The sequence below is a fragment of the Hyperolius riggenbachi genome, chromosome 11 (assembly GCF_040937935.1).
Source record: "Hyperolius riggenbachi isolate aHypRig1 chromosome 11, aHypRig1.pri, whole genome shotgun sequence".
Lineage (NCBI taxonomy): Eukaryota > Metazoa > Chordata > Amphibia > Anura > Hyperoliidae > Hyperolius > Hyperolius riggenbachi.
In genome coordinates, this window is record NC_090656.1 from 117,671,201 (window position 1) to 117,688,572 (window position 17,372).

Here is a 17,372-nt window from a genome sequence, read left to right on the forward strand (position 1 = left end):
GCCCGCCGGCGCTGCTGATTGGCCGGCGGGCTGACGTCACAAGGGGGCCGAACAGTGTGACGTAGCGATCGCGCGGCTGCAGCCGCGCAATCGCTGATTAATCAGTCTGCAGCTGGTCCTGCAGCTGCCACTTTGCCGCCGCACGGTATGAGTGTGCGGTCGGCAAGTGGTTAAAGATGAGCAAATGCTCAACTTACCAAAGTTATGAGAAACAGAGAAAGGTTTCATTTTTAAAGGAGTGAGGGCAGCAGTATACTATGATAAAGCAAAAAGGCATACTTAGAAACAGCAGTGTTTAAAGGTGAGTAAATGCTCAACTTACCAAAATCAGGTCATGAACCAGGTAGAGCGCCTCTGTGAGGAGTGGGGTGCTCTGTCTCAAATTTATAAGTGACTGGAATCGCCCAGAATGGGGGATGGGAAGTGGGAGTGACAGATGCCGCATGCTGATGACATATGGTAGTTGGGCGGTGCAGTACTGTGATCAATGTGGGAATAGGATGCAAACCTATGTGTATGATGCCGGATGGGAAGGGAAGGGGGGGGGGAGAGAGGGATATAGGCAAAGGGACTGGGATATGCATAAGTAACCAGGTGCTTACTCCCATAGTGTACCTTGTATGGGTTGGTAGTGGATGGTGGAAAGCACATAGGATTGGAGGTGGCCTAAATCTTAAAGGACTTACGAGGCCAAAATGCTTAAAAAAGTCAAGTACCTGGAAGATGTTTAAATGCACGGAGGACGCCGTCCGCGCCCTCTGTGCAGTTCTGCCGGGTCCCCTTCCTGAAAGCGCCCCCGTGCCGATCGCGACCCCACAGGTCGGGTCAGGCTCTCATGCCGCTCCTAATATGGCCGCCGGAGCTGGCCGCGGCTGCGCAGTCCACATTGCCCCGAGTGCGGCTGCGCAGCTCTAGGGCCAACCCCTCCGATCCACACTACAGTGCTCGTCCTCCGTGCATTTAAACATCTTACAGTTACTTGACTTTTTTAAGCATTTTGGCCTCGTAAGTCCTTTAAGTAAAAACAATAGGTGTGGTGTTTGTTATAGGGACAGAGGCTGGGGAAAGGAAATGTAGAAAGGTTAAATAAAAGTTGCACTTGGAATACATAAAAAGTACATGTAAAGAAAATGCATTAAAAAAATTGTTCATGCCACACTATGCCGAATGTTGGATCCAAAATATACTGGAGAAGTTCATTCCAGCTAGGGTTAATGGTACAGGGTGAAAAACAGAAAACTGCTGTAACAATAGGAGTATGGATACAAAACTATGCACAGTTGCAAAAATTTGTATGAAGCATGAAACTTGACGAAAATACATTAAAAATTATAAAATCAGTAAATGATCAATACAAAACAAGTGTAAGACAAATATAATGGGTTCGAATAAAAGAGAGGACCATTTAAAATATATTCAAAAAAGATGATTCAATAAACTTTTTCTAATTGTTCGTTTAGACCTTCGGGTGTTAGTGTTTTAAGAATTTGTATCCAGAACATTTCTTTATTCCTATGGACCTCAAAAGCATTGTGCGGTGGGATGGATTCAATAAGCGTGAATTTGAGTGTTTGTGGATTGCAGTTGTGGGTGGAGCCGAAATGACAGGAAATGCTTTGAAGTGGATAGTTTTTCAATATATTGCGCTTATGTTGTCCTATTCTGTTTCGGACAAGTTGAGTGGTTCGTCCCATATATTGCAGATTGCATGGACAAAAGATCAAATGAATGACATTTCTGGTTGAACAAGTAATGTATTGTTTGATAATATACTGAATTTGAGTGGTATTAGATGAAAAGGAATCAGTGGTGTTTATGAAGCGACAGGCAGTACATCTGCATTTCCCATAGGGAAATGACCCAATGTTTGAGATGGGGGTGGTTTCAGTGGGATTAGGGATAGGTAGGCGTAGTTTACTAGTGGCCAGGAGACTTTTGAGGTTGGGGGCCCTTCTGAATGTGAGTAAGGGAGTTTCAGGTATGGTAGGTTTGAGGTGAGGATCCTGTTTCAGAATCTCCCATCTGTTTTGTAATATGGATCTGATCTGTTTGTGGTGTTTACTGAATCCAGTGATAATTCTGGGGAAGGGAGTGGGGGTCGAGGACGAAACAGTATTATTGGTATTGGTGATTGTGGCCTTGCATTTGGCATCTTTGAGCAGTTTTTTTTGGGTAGCCACGTTCTGCAAACTTTTTGGTAAGGATTTCTGATTGGGATTGGTAATCAGAGAAATCGGTGCAATTGCGGAAGATTCTATGGTATTGACCATACTATACATACAATACTATGGTATTGGGAGTATTGGTTGTCCAGGGTCGGTGATGATGGCTATTGAAATGAATGTAATTGTTAGAGTCAACTTTTTTTAAATGTGTCCTGGTTTTGATGTGATGGGTGTTAGTAAATAAAACTAGATCGAGAAAATCGATAGTGGTGGGATGATGTTGGTGGGTGAAGGTCAGACCGGCTGGGTTATCGTTCAGGAAGGTGAGGAAAGTGGGAATGAGGGAATGAGCTCCCTTCCAAATGAAGATCAAGTCATTAATGTATCGTTTATATAGAACAATGTTTTTGCTAAATGTATGTGTCTGGAAGAATCTGAGATGTTCCAGGAGGCCCATGGAAAGATTGGCATATAAGGGTGCAAATAAGCTGCCCATAGCGGTACCGGAAATTTGATGGTAATGATTGTCAGCAAATGAATATTGCATTGTAAAATAAATTCTGCACATTGAGTAAGGAATGATTGTTGAGCGGCTGGCATGTCGGGATGGGTGGAAAGGAAATATGTTAATGATCTGAGGCCAAAGGTGTGTGGAATATTGGTGTATAGGGAAGACACATCACATGTCAGCCACTCCTTTAAAAACAAAACCTTTCTCTGTTTCTCCCTGTTTTAAATTCACTTTTTTACTGTTTTATCATTTTACTAAGAGTGACTCGTACTCTGCCTTTATATTGTGGATATGTGCACTGTCACTTTATACATGCTACTTGCACACGTTCTCAGTCTATTTTGTATGCATATCTTGCTGTTAAATGCATAATTACACATTTTATTGCTGTAGACTGCTGTGTAGAAGCTAGTCAGAAGCTCGTGCACCATACCGAACTTCTTTAGTTGGCGTAGGAAAAATAGCTTCTGCTGAGTTCTTTTCTGGGTTGAGATTGTGTTGGCTTTCCAAGTCAGGTCCTTAGAGATTATTGTGCCGAGGAGGCGTGCACAGGGAACACTTTCAACTACCGTGCCTTCAATGCTGATCGGGGGTGGAGTGCAAAACCGGTTGAGATAATAATTCCTAAAGTCAACAATCATCTCAACCGTTTTTGCAGTGTTCAGGACCAGGCCATTCTCCCTACACCAGTGGCAAATTCTGTCAACCTGGTGGCGATACTCCTGCTCATCATTCCCAGCGATTAGGCCAACAATAGTGGTGTCATCAGCGAACTTGATGACTTTGACGGAGTTCACAGTGGACCTGCAATTGTTAGTGTATAGGGAGAATAGGAACGGCATCAGTACACATCCTTGAGGGCCCCTGTGTTGGTGGTCCTTGGTTGAGAGATGATAGTGTTACTTAGGAAGTCCGTGATCCAGAGGCGAAGGGTAGGGTGGACCCCAAGGGCAGCAAGATTCTCTTGAAGTATTTGGGGGCTGATGGTGTTGAACGCCGAGCTAAAGTCAAGTAGAAGGATCCTGGCATATGAGTCAGGTCTATCCAGGTGTTCATTTATGAGCTCTAGGCAGATGTTTATGGCGTAGTCAGTAGACCTGTTTGCTCTATACGCAAACTGGAATGGGTCGCAGTGGATAGCTTGAGGAGAGGCAAAACCAAGCTTTCAAAGGATTTCATGATGACTGATGTGAGAGCCACCAGCCTGAAATTGTTGAGGTCTGAGACAGCATGTTTTTTGGGGACAGGGATGATTGTGGACCTCTTGAAGCAAGCAGGGACCCTGCCTTCCTGGATGGATTTGGTGAAGATGGATGTGAGAATAGGAACAAGCTCAAGTTTCCAGACAGGCTGGTGACACTCCGTCTGGGCCTAGGGCTTCCCTTGAATTTATCCCTGACAGGTGTTTCCTGACATCGTCCTCATTCACCGCTAGAGGGGGTGGGCTTCGATGTGGGTCTGCTAAGTCAGAGTAGGGGGCAGGAGGCTCTGGGGACCTTGCTGGAACCGGCAGGTTCTTAAATCTGCAATAGAACTCACTGAAGTTCTCAGCAAGCTCAGTGCTGGGAGTTGCATGCTGGGGTGGGGGCTTGTAGTTCACGGCAGCCTTAAGCCCCTTCTAGACAGTCCGTGTGTCCCTTGAGGAGAGGTTCTGTTCCAGTTTTACAGTGTAGTTCCTTTTGGCGTCCGTCAGTTCCCTGTTTAGAATGTTTTTTGCCCTCCTATACTCCTGCGCAGTTTCCAAAGTTTATTGGAGAACCATGGTTTGTCGTTTAGGTAGTGTTTGCGGTTATTTGTTGGTACACACTGGTCCTCACAGAAGCTGATGTACAAGGATACAATGTCAGCCCACTCATCTAAGTTTGGTGCTTCCGGAGCCTTCCAGTCCATACAGTCGAAGCAGGCTTGAAGTTGTAGTTTAGCCTCCGATCATACTTTGCTGGATCTTAGGACTGGTTTTGCAGTTTCCAGGCATCTCTTGTAGGTGGGTATCAGGTGAATGATGCAGTGGTCCGATGAGCCTAGTGCTACCCACGGGGTTGTCTTGTACGCATCTTTCAGGACCGTATAGCAGTGGTCCAGAGTGTTGGCGTTCCTAGTGGGGCAGGTGACATGCTGGTGGTAGTATGGCAGCTCTTGGCGTAGGTTGGCCTCATTAAAGTCCCCCAAGATAATGAATACTGAGTCCGGGAGGGACGTCTACCACTGTGTAATGGTATTGCTGAGCACGCGCAGGGCCGTTTTGACATCAGCGTCAGGAAGAATGTACACCCCAACAAGGACATAGGAGAAAAATTCCCTGGGTCTGGGAGAGTATACAGGTCTGCAGTTTACAAGAAGGAGTTCCAGATCTGGGGAGCATCTCTTGGCAAGAACAGAGGTGATGGAGCACCAGGCGGAGCTGATGTAGAAACAGATGCCACCCCTTTCCCTTTTCCCAGAGAGCACACTGTCCCGGTGTGCCCGGATGATATTGAAACCCGGGAGATGGAGGGCACTGTCGGGGATGCTGTCGTGTAGCCATGATTCTGTGAAGCAGAAGACTGGGGTGTTGCTGCCAAGTTCCTTCTTGTTGCTGAGGAGCCGCAGTTCGTCCAACTTGTTTGGGAGATAGCAGACATTTGCCAGGAGGACCGCGGGGATGGCTGATTGCAGTCCTTTCCTTCGTAGTCTCACACGGGCGCCGGCTCGACAGCCTCTCCATCGCTGGCCTCCACAGGGCCCTGACCCAGGGGCAGTGATTTTTTGGTCATGGCTCCAGACGGAGTCAAACAGGAGCCTTCCATCTGGGTGCAGGGCTGTGCTAGGTACCCATTTTAGGAGCTGTGATCTGGTGTAGGTGGTGGGTGTCGGTTGAGGGGGCATGGGAGGCCTGGGTGTGAAGCCGCCTCACGGTCGCTGCGGCATCGTGTGATATTTGTTCAGCAGTGCAACCTAGGCCGTCAACTGACCCCACAGTCCATATGACACCAGAACAGTAACAGTGCAACATAGTCCATATTGCGGCCCTTTAAGTCAAAATTTTCCAGGGGTATGTATAATTATGGGCAACACTATGTTTAAAAAAATACACCAATGTTTGGTCTTCAAATAAACTCACTGCTGTGCAGGATAGGTCTGTTTCTTTAGCTTGGCACTTTACTTAAATGAATTTGCACAGATGGCATCATTGTTTAATGTGTATACTGGTGCACTTACTTTGCCTAGGCACGTCAGCGTAGTGTTTGCAGAATTGTACAAAGTCATGACATAGATGCAAACTGTAAATCAAATTTACTGCATTCCGGTGACACATCTATTCAGCTGTACATGAGCAAGACCCAGCAAACTGTTCAAACCTGTCAGAAAATCAATCACGTTATGGGTCACCGTAAACCCTTCTTTCCTAGAGATCGCAAGCATAATCCAATAATTTATACATGGAAATAATTTATTAACACATCTCCATACATCAAGAAGCATCTGCAGTGGGGGGTGAATATTCTGAGGCATCTGTTATTAGGTGGTAAATGACTGCAGCTTTCGGGTGGGTAGTATTTACATATACAGTAGTGATAATGCTAAAAGACTAAATAGCACTACATGATTGCAGCCTCATAATGTTTTTCTTTTTTTTTTTTTTTTTTTACATAAAGGCAGTATTGAATTTATATAAAAAAAATGCTTGTTGTGGATGTTGCATAAAATTGCAGTCACACGTTACTCCACAAACCTCTGAGCAAGAGGTACAAAGTTACTACATGATTGCAGCCTCATAATTTTTTTTTTCAAACATAAACTCAGGCAGTATTGAATTTATATATAAAAAATGCTTGTTGTGGATGCTGCATACAATTGCAGTTACAGGTGAGATACTTCACAAACCTCTGAGCAACCCCCTGCTCTCTTGTGACTCAAGGGAGAGTGGCAAATCCTAATCAATTAATAGCAAATAATTGTTTACTACCACTGCTGTTTACTGGAGGAAGGGGCTTATCTGACAGCATTTGCAAGCTATTACAACTTGGTACCAGTAGGGACTGTAGTGTTAGACCCATATTGGAGGCTCACAAAGACATGAGGAGGCACAGAGGGGGGCAAACTGTTACATAAGGAGGTACAGAAGGGGCACAGAAGGAAATGAGGAGGCACAGGGGAGCACAGAAGGACGTGTTGGCGCAGTAGGACAGGTGGCGAAGGGGGGAACAGTGTTCCGACTTACAAACAAATCGAGCTTAAAAACAGACCTACAGCCAGTCCCTATCTCATTAGTTAATTGGGTATTATCTGTTTAAAGAGAAACTCTGACCAAAAATTGAACTTTATCCCAATCAGTAGCTGATACCCCCTTTTACATGAGAAATCTATTCCTTTTCACAAACAGACAATCAGGGGGCGCTGTATGACTGATATTGTGGTGAAACCCCTCCCATAAGTAACCCCTCCGACAAGAAAAGTTCAAACTTTTGTGGGAAATAGCTGTTTACAGCTGTTTCCAACTGCCAAAAACCATGCAGCAGCTACATCACCTGCCAACAGTAAAATGTTCACTGGAGTTCCTCTTTAATATACATAGGCCTTGATTCACTAACCGGCACTAAGTCGGTTAGTGTGCCTTATCACTTAGTAAGCACAAACTACAGCGCTAACCTTATCTGAGGTTAGTGTGCCTTATCTGAGTTAGTGTGCCTTATCTGAGGTTAGTGTGCCTAAGGCACACTAACCTCAGATAAGGCACACTAACCTCAGATAAGGCACACTAACTCAGATAAGGCACACTAACCTCAGATAAAGCACACTAACTCAGATAAGGCACACTAACCGGCTTAGCGCCGGTTAGTGAATCAAGCCCAAAGTGTACCTAGGGACATCAGAAAACATTGGGTTCGATTCACTAAACCATGGCAACTGATATCACGGTCGCGCTAGTTTTTCGTGTGCAATAACACATTTTCGCTCGCAAACTCGAATTTCCACGCAAAAACAGCAGCGTTTTCATGTGAAAATTCACACTTGCACGCGAAATGTCGCGATTGCGCGTGAAAAAAATGATGCGCGTTATAACACGCCCAAAACGCTAGCGCAACCGTGATATCTGTTATCACGGTTTAGTGAATCAAGCCCATTGGGCTTGATTCACAAAGCAGTGCTAACCTACTTAGCACGTCTAAAGTCTTTAGACATGTTAACCAGGGTGCTAAGTAGGTTAGCACCGGATTTCTCAATCAGATCGCGCACAAAATCCTATGCGCGCGCTAAGTCCCATAGGCTTTAATATGCACTTCGCTCGGAGCACCCTGCGCTCTGTGCAGTGTGTGCGTAAAACTGTACGCGCGTAAAGTTTTACGCGCATAAAGTTTTGCGCGCGAAAAGCTGGTTTAGACGTGCTAAGGGGGTTTTCACAGGCGTGCTAACAGTTAGCACCGCTTTGTGAATCAAGCCCATTGTGTTTTATTACACTTGTTCAGCCTCCTAGCAACCTCAAGAATGTTGATGATAAGGCCCTTTGCCTAAAACCTTTGGACACCCCTGTTCTAGTGTTTCACTCCCAAGTTAGTGTTACCATTAAAAATAATCTGTTACTCCTCTAAGTGTTTATGATTTTGTAGCCACACAGTCCTCCATCCAACTAAACAAGTCCTCTGTTTAGTGTCTTTTTTCCAAGTTAGGGTTACTGTTTTTTTATATTTATAGATATTTAATTATACAGTCCATCCAGTTACACATGAAGTCCATAATTCCTTTATATCACTTCTATGTTAATGTTACTTTTTAAATTTAAATTAATTAAACACTACCACTTAGCATTTTTATAATTGTAGTCACTCAGTTCTTTCTTTACACCACAGGCTCTGTCATTGGTTTTGTGTTTCCCTATTTGTTTTATTCGGTTTAGGTGTGGTAGTGAGCATGGTGTTGAAAAGAAGGGAGCAACCAGAGGGAGAGGTCCCACTGTCCCAGGTGAACCACGCACTTGACAGGTACCATCTCCTGGTGCTTATGGTAAATAGAGGTGTAGCGAATGATTCGCCGGCGAATGGTTCCAGGCGAACTTTGGTGGTTCACGTTCGCCTGGACCAGGCGAACTTTTGCGGAAGTTCGATTCGCCCCATAATGCACTATGAGGGTCAACTTTGACCCTCTACATCACAGTCAGCAGGCACATTGTAGCCATTCAGGCTACACTAAGCCCTGGAGCCCCACCCCCCTTATATAAGGCAGGCTCGCCGGCCATTAGAGTCACTCGTCTGCCTGCTATGAGACAGACTAGGGTGAGCTGCTGCAGATTGTTCTCCTAGGGACAGATTAGTTAGGTTCTTGGTTGCTTAGCTTGCTCCTGGCTGATTATTATTGCTTTTATAGCACCCCTCAACAGCTCTTATCAGAGCTAATCCTGTTCTTTTTTTGTGTGTGTGTCAAACTGACACTTTTGTTGCAGACACAGGCTTGCTAATTCATACTGTGTGTGCCACTGCCAGCAACCCAGCACATTCAGTGACTACCTGTGTGACAGGGAGCTGCACATTGTACTACCCAGTACTGCATATACCCCAGTGTACCTGTTGTGTTTACTTAACCCACCTTATCACTGCATATACCTAGCTTTGTGTTGAGTGAACCCAGCTCACTGCATCTAACTACCTGTTGTGTTGAGTGAACCCAGCTCACTGCATCTAACTACCTGTTGTGTTGAGTGAACCCACCTCACTGCATATAACTACCTTTACTGTTAAGTGAACCCACCTCACTGCATATACCTAGCATCCCCCCGAGATACGTGGTTGAGTATTTAACACAGAACACCTCATCTCCCACAGCCAGTGCCACCAGCGCTAGTACAAGCACCACATCTGCTGCATTTGACACTTCGCAGGAGTTATTTGGTGGTGGTGGTGATGAAATCACTGATTCACAGCCACACTGCAACAACAAGAAGAAGGCGCAGGTACACCACCTCATACGTCTGAGTTAGGTGGCGATAGTATGGAAGTAACGTGTGAGGAGGGGGATGATGAACCACCTGAAGTTGGTGAAGTTGTGGAGTTGTCTGAGGAAAGCGAAGCTGGGCAGGAGGATTATGATCGTCCCCCTGACGTCACTCTGAGGAAGCCCAATTGGGCGAAACATGTAAGTGGGAGGAACCCTGGGAGGCCGGCCTCAACTACCTCCTCGATGTGTCCGCGTTGGATCCCCGCTGTCTCGCTTTGTTGCTGCTAGTTAGCCGCGAGAAGCGGGTTGATCGCGCGTGAAGTCAGCCCGGAACAGGGCACTGCATGTGTGGCTTGCTGCATCACGTACAAACAGGAGGAATACCACTGTGAAGTCTGCGGCCGGAGCGGAGTGAGGGGGACCCGCGGGTCGGCGGACTATCAAGGTAACCTGTGCCTGTATTTTGCTCGCTGCTGCGCAGCACAAAGATTGCTAAGAGCTGACGCTTATGACGCCTGAAAATCTGCCTGCTTGTCTGCTTACGCTTGTACCAGCTGAAAAACTGTTGGGGGACTTTGTGCAATGGCTGTACGCTACTGGAGCTGGATGCTGTGACTGGCCCTAACTTTACTTAAGACTTGGGGAGCAAGCCTAGCCTCTGTGCTTAGCCGCAACAAACTTTAATACAATACAGCAGGCTGTGAGCTGCATAGAAATGTGTAGAGCGATAGTGGAATCCGCTTTGCACTAGTGGATCTAATTGTGCTGGGGTTGCAGTGAGGCCACTCCTTGCAGCAAGACGCAATTGTAGCAACTGCTCTGTGTGACTGACAGTATGACTGTGAGGAGGTGTGTGGGGGCGCCCCGGGGTTTCCAAAAGGTTTTTAATTGCTTTTAAAAGTTCAACACACTGTGATTTTTGTGACCAATAAAGCATATATATATATTTTCAAGGATCATGAGGCCTCAAAAAGCTTGGCTTTTCTTTGTAGTTGTTTAAGCAGGAGGATTATGATGGCGATTATACGGATGCCACGTATGTTCCCAGTAGAGGAGATGACCAGGGGGACAGTTCAGAGGGGGAGTCAGAGAGGAGTAGGAGGAGACAACTCCATGATAGAAGCAGAGGGAGCTCGTCCTCAGAAACAGCTGGGGGCAGTGTCCAGCGCCATGTATCGCCAGCTATGGACACCCAGCCAACATGCCCTTCAACGTCAGCTGCTGATGCCACCGTAGCGCCATCACCCCAGGGGGGCTCAGTGGTTTGGAATTTTTTTAACATGTGTGTTTCAGATCGGAGCAAAGCCATCTGTTCTCTCTGCCAGCAAAAATTGAGCCGTGGAAAGGCCAACTCTCACGTAGGGACAAGTGCCTTACGAAGGCACCTGGAGAAAAGGCACAAACAGCTATGGCAAGAACACCTGAGGAAAAGCAGCACCCAAGAGACAAGCCACCCTCCTTCTCCTCTTCCTCCTTCAGGTGCATCGTCTTCATCCGCTTTCTCCCTTGCACCTTCACAGTCACCCTCCTCCACACCGCCTCTGCCCTTGAGCGGTTCCTTCTCCTCTGCCCACAGCAGTACCCAGCTGTCCGTAAAGGAAGTATTTGAGCGTAAGAAGCAAATGTCTGCCAGTCACCCTCTTGCCCGGTGTCTGACAGCTGGTGTGGTGGAACTATTAGCTCGCCAGCTATTCCCATACAAGCTGGTGGAGTCAGAGGCTTTCCGTAAGTTTGTGGCCATTGGTACACCACAGTGGAAGATACCAGGCCGAAATTATTTTTCCCAAAAGGCCATACCCAAACTGTACCGTGCAGTTGAGAGGCAAGTGGTGTCATCTATTGCGAAGAGCATTGGGTCAAGGGTCCACCTGACCACGGATGCCTGGTCTGCCAAGCAAGGGCAGGGCCGCTACATTACGTACACAGCCCATTGGGTCAACCTGGTGACCGATGGCAGCAAGCAGGGAGTACGTGGCTGCGCAGCGGACCAACTTGTCACACCTCCACGGCTTGCAGGCAGGCCTCCTGCCACCTCCTCTCCGCCTGCTACATCCTCTTTACTGTCGTCATCCTCCTCCTCCTCCTTGGCTGGTGCCACCATCTCCTCTCCAGCTACACAGCCCCCGCACCCCAGGGCCTATGCTGCATGCCAGGTACGACGGTGTCACGCAGTCTTAGACATGTCTTGCCTCAAAGCGGAGAGTCACACTGGAGCAGCTCTCCTGTCTGCTCTTAACAAACAGATGGAGCAATGGCTGACCCCGCACCAGCTGGAGATCGGCAACGTGGTGTGTGACAACGGCAGCAATCTCATTTCCGCATTGAATTTGGGAAAGCTGACACATGTACCCTGCATGGCACATGTGCTGAATCTGGTCGTGCAAAGATTTGTGTCCAAGTACCCAGGCTTAGAGGACGTCCTGAAGCAGACCAGGAAGTTGTGTGGGCATTTCAGGCGGTCTTACACGGCCATGGCACGCTTTGCGGACATTCAGCGTAGAAACAACTTGCCGGTGAGACGCCTGATTTGCGATAGCCCGACTCGCTGGAATTCCACCCTGCTCATGTTCTCGCGCCTTCTAGACCAGGAGAAAGCCATCACCCAGTACCTGTATAATTACAGTACAAATGTAAAGGTAGCAGAAAGAATCCGGGCACCAACCACAGCAATGATGCTTCAGTGAACCTTTAATTCTTCCCCATATAGATTGACATACTAAGTGGTATTGGCCTGACAGCAGTTTCGCAGGGTAACCTGCTTTCTCAAAGGCAACCAAAAGTGACACACAGCAGAGCATACTTAAATATACTACATTAAATCGTTTACATGACTTACCACGCCTCTTCCACCCGCCCCACCGCCGAGCGTGCGTTCATTCCATCGCACAGCTCCGAGCCACGGCTTTGGTATAGAGTCCAATAACTCTCTTCCGGGTAGATCATTCAGGCATTAGCATGATTGGTTCATGGGACGTCACATGACTATTCCATCACTTCCGCTCTCTCCCCGCAGCCAGTGGTATCGGTGTAGGAGGTGCCGGCGTCTAGAAACCTAGGCAACCAGCAGAGAAGCGTGGTACGCTTGGAAAGACAATAAACAGAAATAGAAATAAAGCACAATTAAAACCTTCGCTTTAAAAACAGTATATACATATTATCAACATGCATAAAAATATATATTGTACAATTGCCTGAGAGAGTAAATAGCGCATAAGGTAAAAGTAAATATAAGGAGCCAGAACAGTAGATATATATATATATATATATATATATATATATATATAAAGAAAGAGATAGCCAGCCTTACTCATGCTCCACCCTTATTAGATTGAACCTATAAAGTATTCAACATTAAGACCCCCCGGGAAAAACCATATATATATATATTTATATATATATAAATCTCTCCCTGCGGGTACAGCTATAATTATTTTCATACCCATAGCTTAGGGCGTGCTTTATGAGGAAAGTGAAGCCAGGGCCGGGCCGAGGCATAGGCTGGAGAGGCTCCAGCCTCGGGGCGCAGTGTAGGAGAGGGCGCACAATTCATTCACCTGTCATTCCTAATTGTGTTTGAAGTAGAAATAAATAACAAAAGGGGATACATGGCAGTGACTGCAAGCCAGATAACTAGAGATTAAGGTGTTGGGGGGTTGGGGGCACTGGGGTGCCTCTTAGTCTAATAGCAATCAGTGGGTGACGGCTGGGGTGGCAGGGATGGAGGGGCGCACTTTGGTGTCTCAGCCTTGGGTGCTGGAGGACATTGTCCCAGCTCTGAGTGAAGCATAACTACATGCCTCACTAATGGCCAAGCCATCAGCCAAATGGAGAAAAAAGAAACAAGAGAAGGAGGCGAAGAAGAGAAAATAAGGAGGAAGAGAAGGTAGAGAGGCAATCCATACAGGAGGGAACCCCAAAATAACAAAGGGACAGCAAACAACCCCAGGATAACTTATATATTTTTCATTTTTTCCCCTTTAATGTTTATCCAAAAAGCACCATAGTTCATTTCGTTCATTTAGACCCAAATTGCCACAGGCATTAGTTAGTGTTGGGTGATCATCTAGATGTTCGGGTTCGGGCCGAACAGGCCGAACATGGCCGCGATGTTCGGGTGTTCGAGCTGAACTCCGAACATAATGGAAGTCAATGGGGACCCGAACTTTCGTGCTTTGCAAAGCCTCCTTACATGCTACATACCCCAAATTTACAGGGTATGTGCACCTTGGGAGTGGGTACAAGAGGAAAAAAATTTAGCAAAAAGAGCTTATAGTTTTTGAGAAAATCGATTTTAAAGTTTCAAAGGGAAAACTGTCTTTTAAATGCGGGAAATGTCTGTTTTCTTTGCACAGGTAACATGCTTTTTGTCGGCATGCAGTCATAAATGTACTACAGATAAGAGGTTCCAGGAAAAGGGACCGGTAACGCTAACCCAGCAGCAGCACACGTGATGGAACAGGAGGAGGGCGGCGCAGGAGGAGAAGGCCACGCTTTGAGACACAACAACCCAGGCCTTGCATGAGGACAAGAAGCGTGCGGATAGCAATTTGCATTTTGTCGCCATGCAGTCATAAATGTAATACAGATGAGAGGTTCAATAAACAATAAACAGTAATTGGTGTTGTCCAGAATGCGCACAATGCGTGGGTCGCGTTCAATGCAGTCCTAGGCCGAAGAGGTCATAGCCTAGGGTCACAAAAACCTGTTTATTTGGGCAATTTCAATGGTGGCGAGTCTGACGTACATAAATCGCAGCAATGGCCGTTAGCAACGTCTGAATCTCACGAAATGTCTCATGCAGGTAGAAGACATATTGTTAGACTTGGGCTCCAAAGATGGGTTCCCTACATCTCTGCAAACCAGAGTTACAGGGCTCCAAATTTGGTAAAATCCCCCATAGGCTTTCATTGGGCCTCCTATTTACAGTTCCAAAATCTCACATCTTTTCAAAGGGCAATTGCTCAGCAGTGGCAAATTTTCTAGCATTGTAGGGACCCTTAGGGGGAACATGACTGGTGAGTTTCGGGCTCCTAGGCCAAAGAGGTCATAGCCTAGGGTCACAAAAACCTGTTTATTTGGGCAATTTCAATGGTAGTTATGCTGACGTACATAAATCTCAGCCATGGCCGTTAGCAACGTCTGAATTTCACGAAATGTCTCATGCAGGTAGAAGACATATTGTTAGACTTGGATCCCAAAGATGGGGTCCCTACATCTCTGCAAACCAGAGTTACAGGGGTCCAAAATTGGACCTCTACAATTTGGAGTGCCACAAGGATCAATCCTATCCCCTCTGCTGTTTGCAATCTACATGTTGCCACTCGGTACACTTATCCAATGACATGGCCTGACGTACCACTGCTACGCCGATGACACACAGCTATACCTGTCCTTCAAACCTGGTGGAACAGACCCTACCCCAAAAATAAACTCTTGCTTAGCTGAGCTACAGGCATGGATGAATGATAACTGGTTGAAACTGAATGCTGACAAAACTGAGGTCCTGTTTGTCCAAAGCCAGTGCCCGCCATCAAAACAGCTCTATCCTAAAGCAACACCAATCAGGATTGGGAATTCAGACATAAACAGCTCCAACCTTGTGCGCAGCCTTGGCGTACTAATCGATGGGGAATTGAGTTTCAGAAACCAAATTTCATCTGTAGTTAAATCTTCCTTCTTTCATCTGAAGAAGATTGCAAAGATTAAACATCTGATTCCCCCAGAGGATCTTCCAACCCTAGTCCACGCCTTCATCACATCACGGCTGGACTACTGCAATGCCCTTTATGTTGGCCTCCCCAAAAAGGACCCGCGTCGCCTGCAATTAGTGCAGAATGCTGCTGCCAGATTGCTAACAAACCAGCCTCGCCACTGTCACATTACACCGATTCTTCGCTCACTGCACTGGCTACCAGTAGAATGGAGAATACTCTTTAAGATTGGACTGCTGACATTCAAATCCCTGCACAATCTGGGCCCTGGATACATGAAGGACTTGCTGAAGCTGCACCACACCTCTCACAACCTCAGATCAGCAAGTTCTGTAAACTTGGTCACTCCCAGAGTGCACCTCAAAAAATCTGGAGATAGAGCCTTCTGCCATGCTGCCCCTACTCTCTGGAACTCCCTACCACACCCAGTAAAGACAGCACCATCCCTGGAGCTATTCAAATCTAGACTGAAAAGCCACCTGTTTAGCCTGGCATTTCCAGATTTATAAAATTCTTCCTCTGCACCACGATGGTCGGAGCCATGCTTATGCGCTTTGAGTCCCACGGGAGAAAAGCGCTTTACAAATGTTATTTGTTGTTGTTGTTGTTGTTGTAAAATCCCCCATAGGCTTTCATTGCCTCCCTATTTCACTTTCCAAAATCTCACATCTTTTCAAAGGGCAATTGCTCAGCAGTGGAAAATTTTTTAGCATTGTAGGGACCCTTAGGGGGAACATGACTGGGGAGTTTCGGGCCCCTAGGCCAAAGAGGTCATAGCCTAGGGTCACAAAAACCTGTTTATTTGGGCAATTTCAATGGTAGTTATGCTGACGTACATAAATCTCAGCCATTGCCGTTAGCAACATCTGAATTTCACGAAATTTCTCATGCAGGTAGAAGACATATTGTTAGACTTGGGCTCCAAAGATGGGTTCCCTACATCTCTGCAAACCAGAGTTACAGGGCTCCAAATTTGGTAAAATCCCCCGTAGGCTTTCATTGGGCCTCCTATTTACAGTTCCAAAATCTCACATCTTTTCAAAGGGCAATTGCTCAGCAGTGGCAAATTTTCTAGCATTGTAGGGACCCTTAGGGGGAACATGACTGGTGAGTTTCGGGCCCCTAGGCCAAAGAGGTCAATGCCTAGGGTCACAAAAACCTGTTTATTTGGGCTATTTCAATGGTAGTGATGCTGACGTACATAAATCTCAGCCATGGCCGTTAGCAACGTCTGAATTTCACGAAATGTCTCATGCAGGTAGAAGACATATTGTTAGATTTGGATTCCAAAGATGGGGTCCCTATATCTCTGCAAACCAGAGTTACAGGGGTGCAAAATTGGTAAAATCCCCCATAGGCTTTCATTGCCTCCCTATTTCACTTTCCAAAATCTCACATCTTTTCAAAGGGCAATGGCTCAGCAGTACCAAATTTTCTAGCATTGTAGGGACTCTTAGGGGGATCATGACTGGTGAGTTTTGCCAGTGCTGAGCCATTGCCCTTTAAAATGGTGTGAGATTTTGGAACGGTAAATAGTAGGCCCAATGAAAGCCTATGGGGGATTTTACCAATTTTGGAGCCCTGTAACTCTGGTTTGCAGAGATGTAGAGACCCCATCTTTGGAATCCAAGTCTAACAATATGTCTTCTACCTGCACGAGACATTTCGTGAGATTTAGACGTTGCTAACGGCCATTGCTGCGATTTATGTACGTCAGACTCGCCACCATTGAAATTGCCCAAATAAACAGGTTTTTGTGACCCTAGGCTATGACCTCTTTGGCCTAGGGGCTCGAAACTCACCAGTCATGTTCCCCCTAAGGGTCCCTACAATGCTAGAAAATTTGCCACTGCTGAGCAATTGCCCTTTGAAAAGATGTGAGATTTTGGAAAGTGAAATAGGGAGGCAATGAAAGCCTATGGGGGATTTTACCAAATTTGGAGCCCTGTAACTCTGGTTTGCAGAGATGTAGGGACCCCATCTTTAGAAACCGAGTCTAACAATATGTCTTCTACCTGCATGAGACATTTCGTGAAATTCAGACGTTGCTAACGGCCATTGCTGAGATTTATGTAC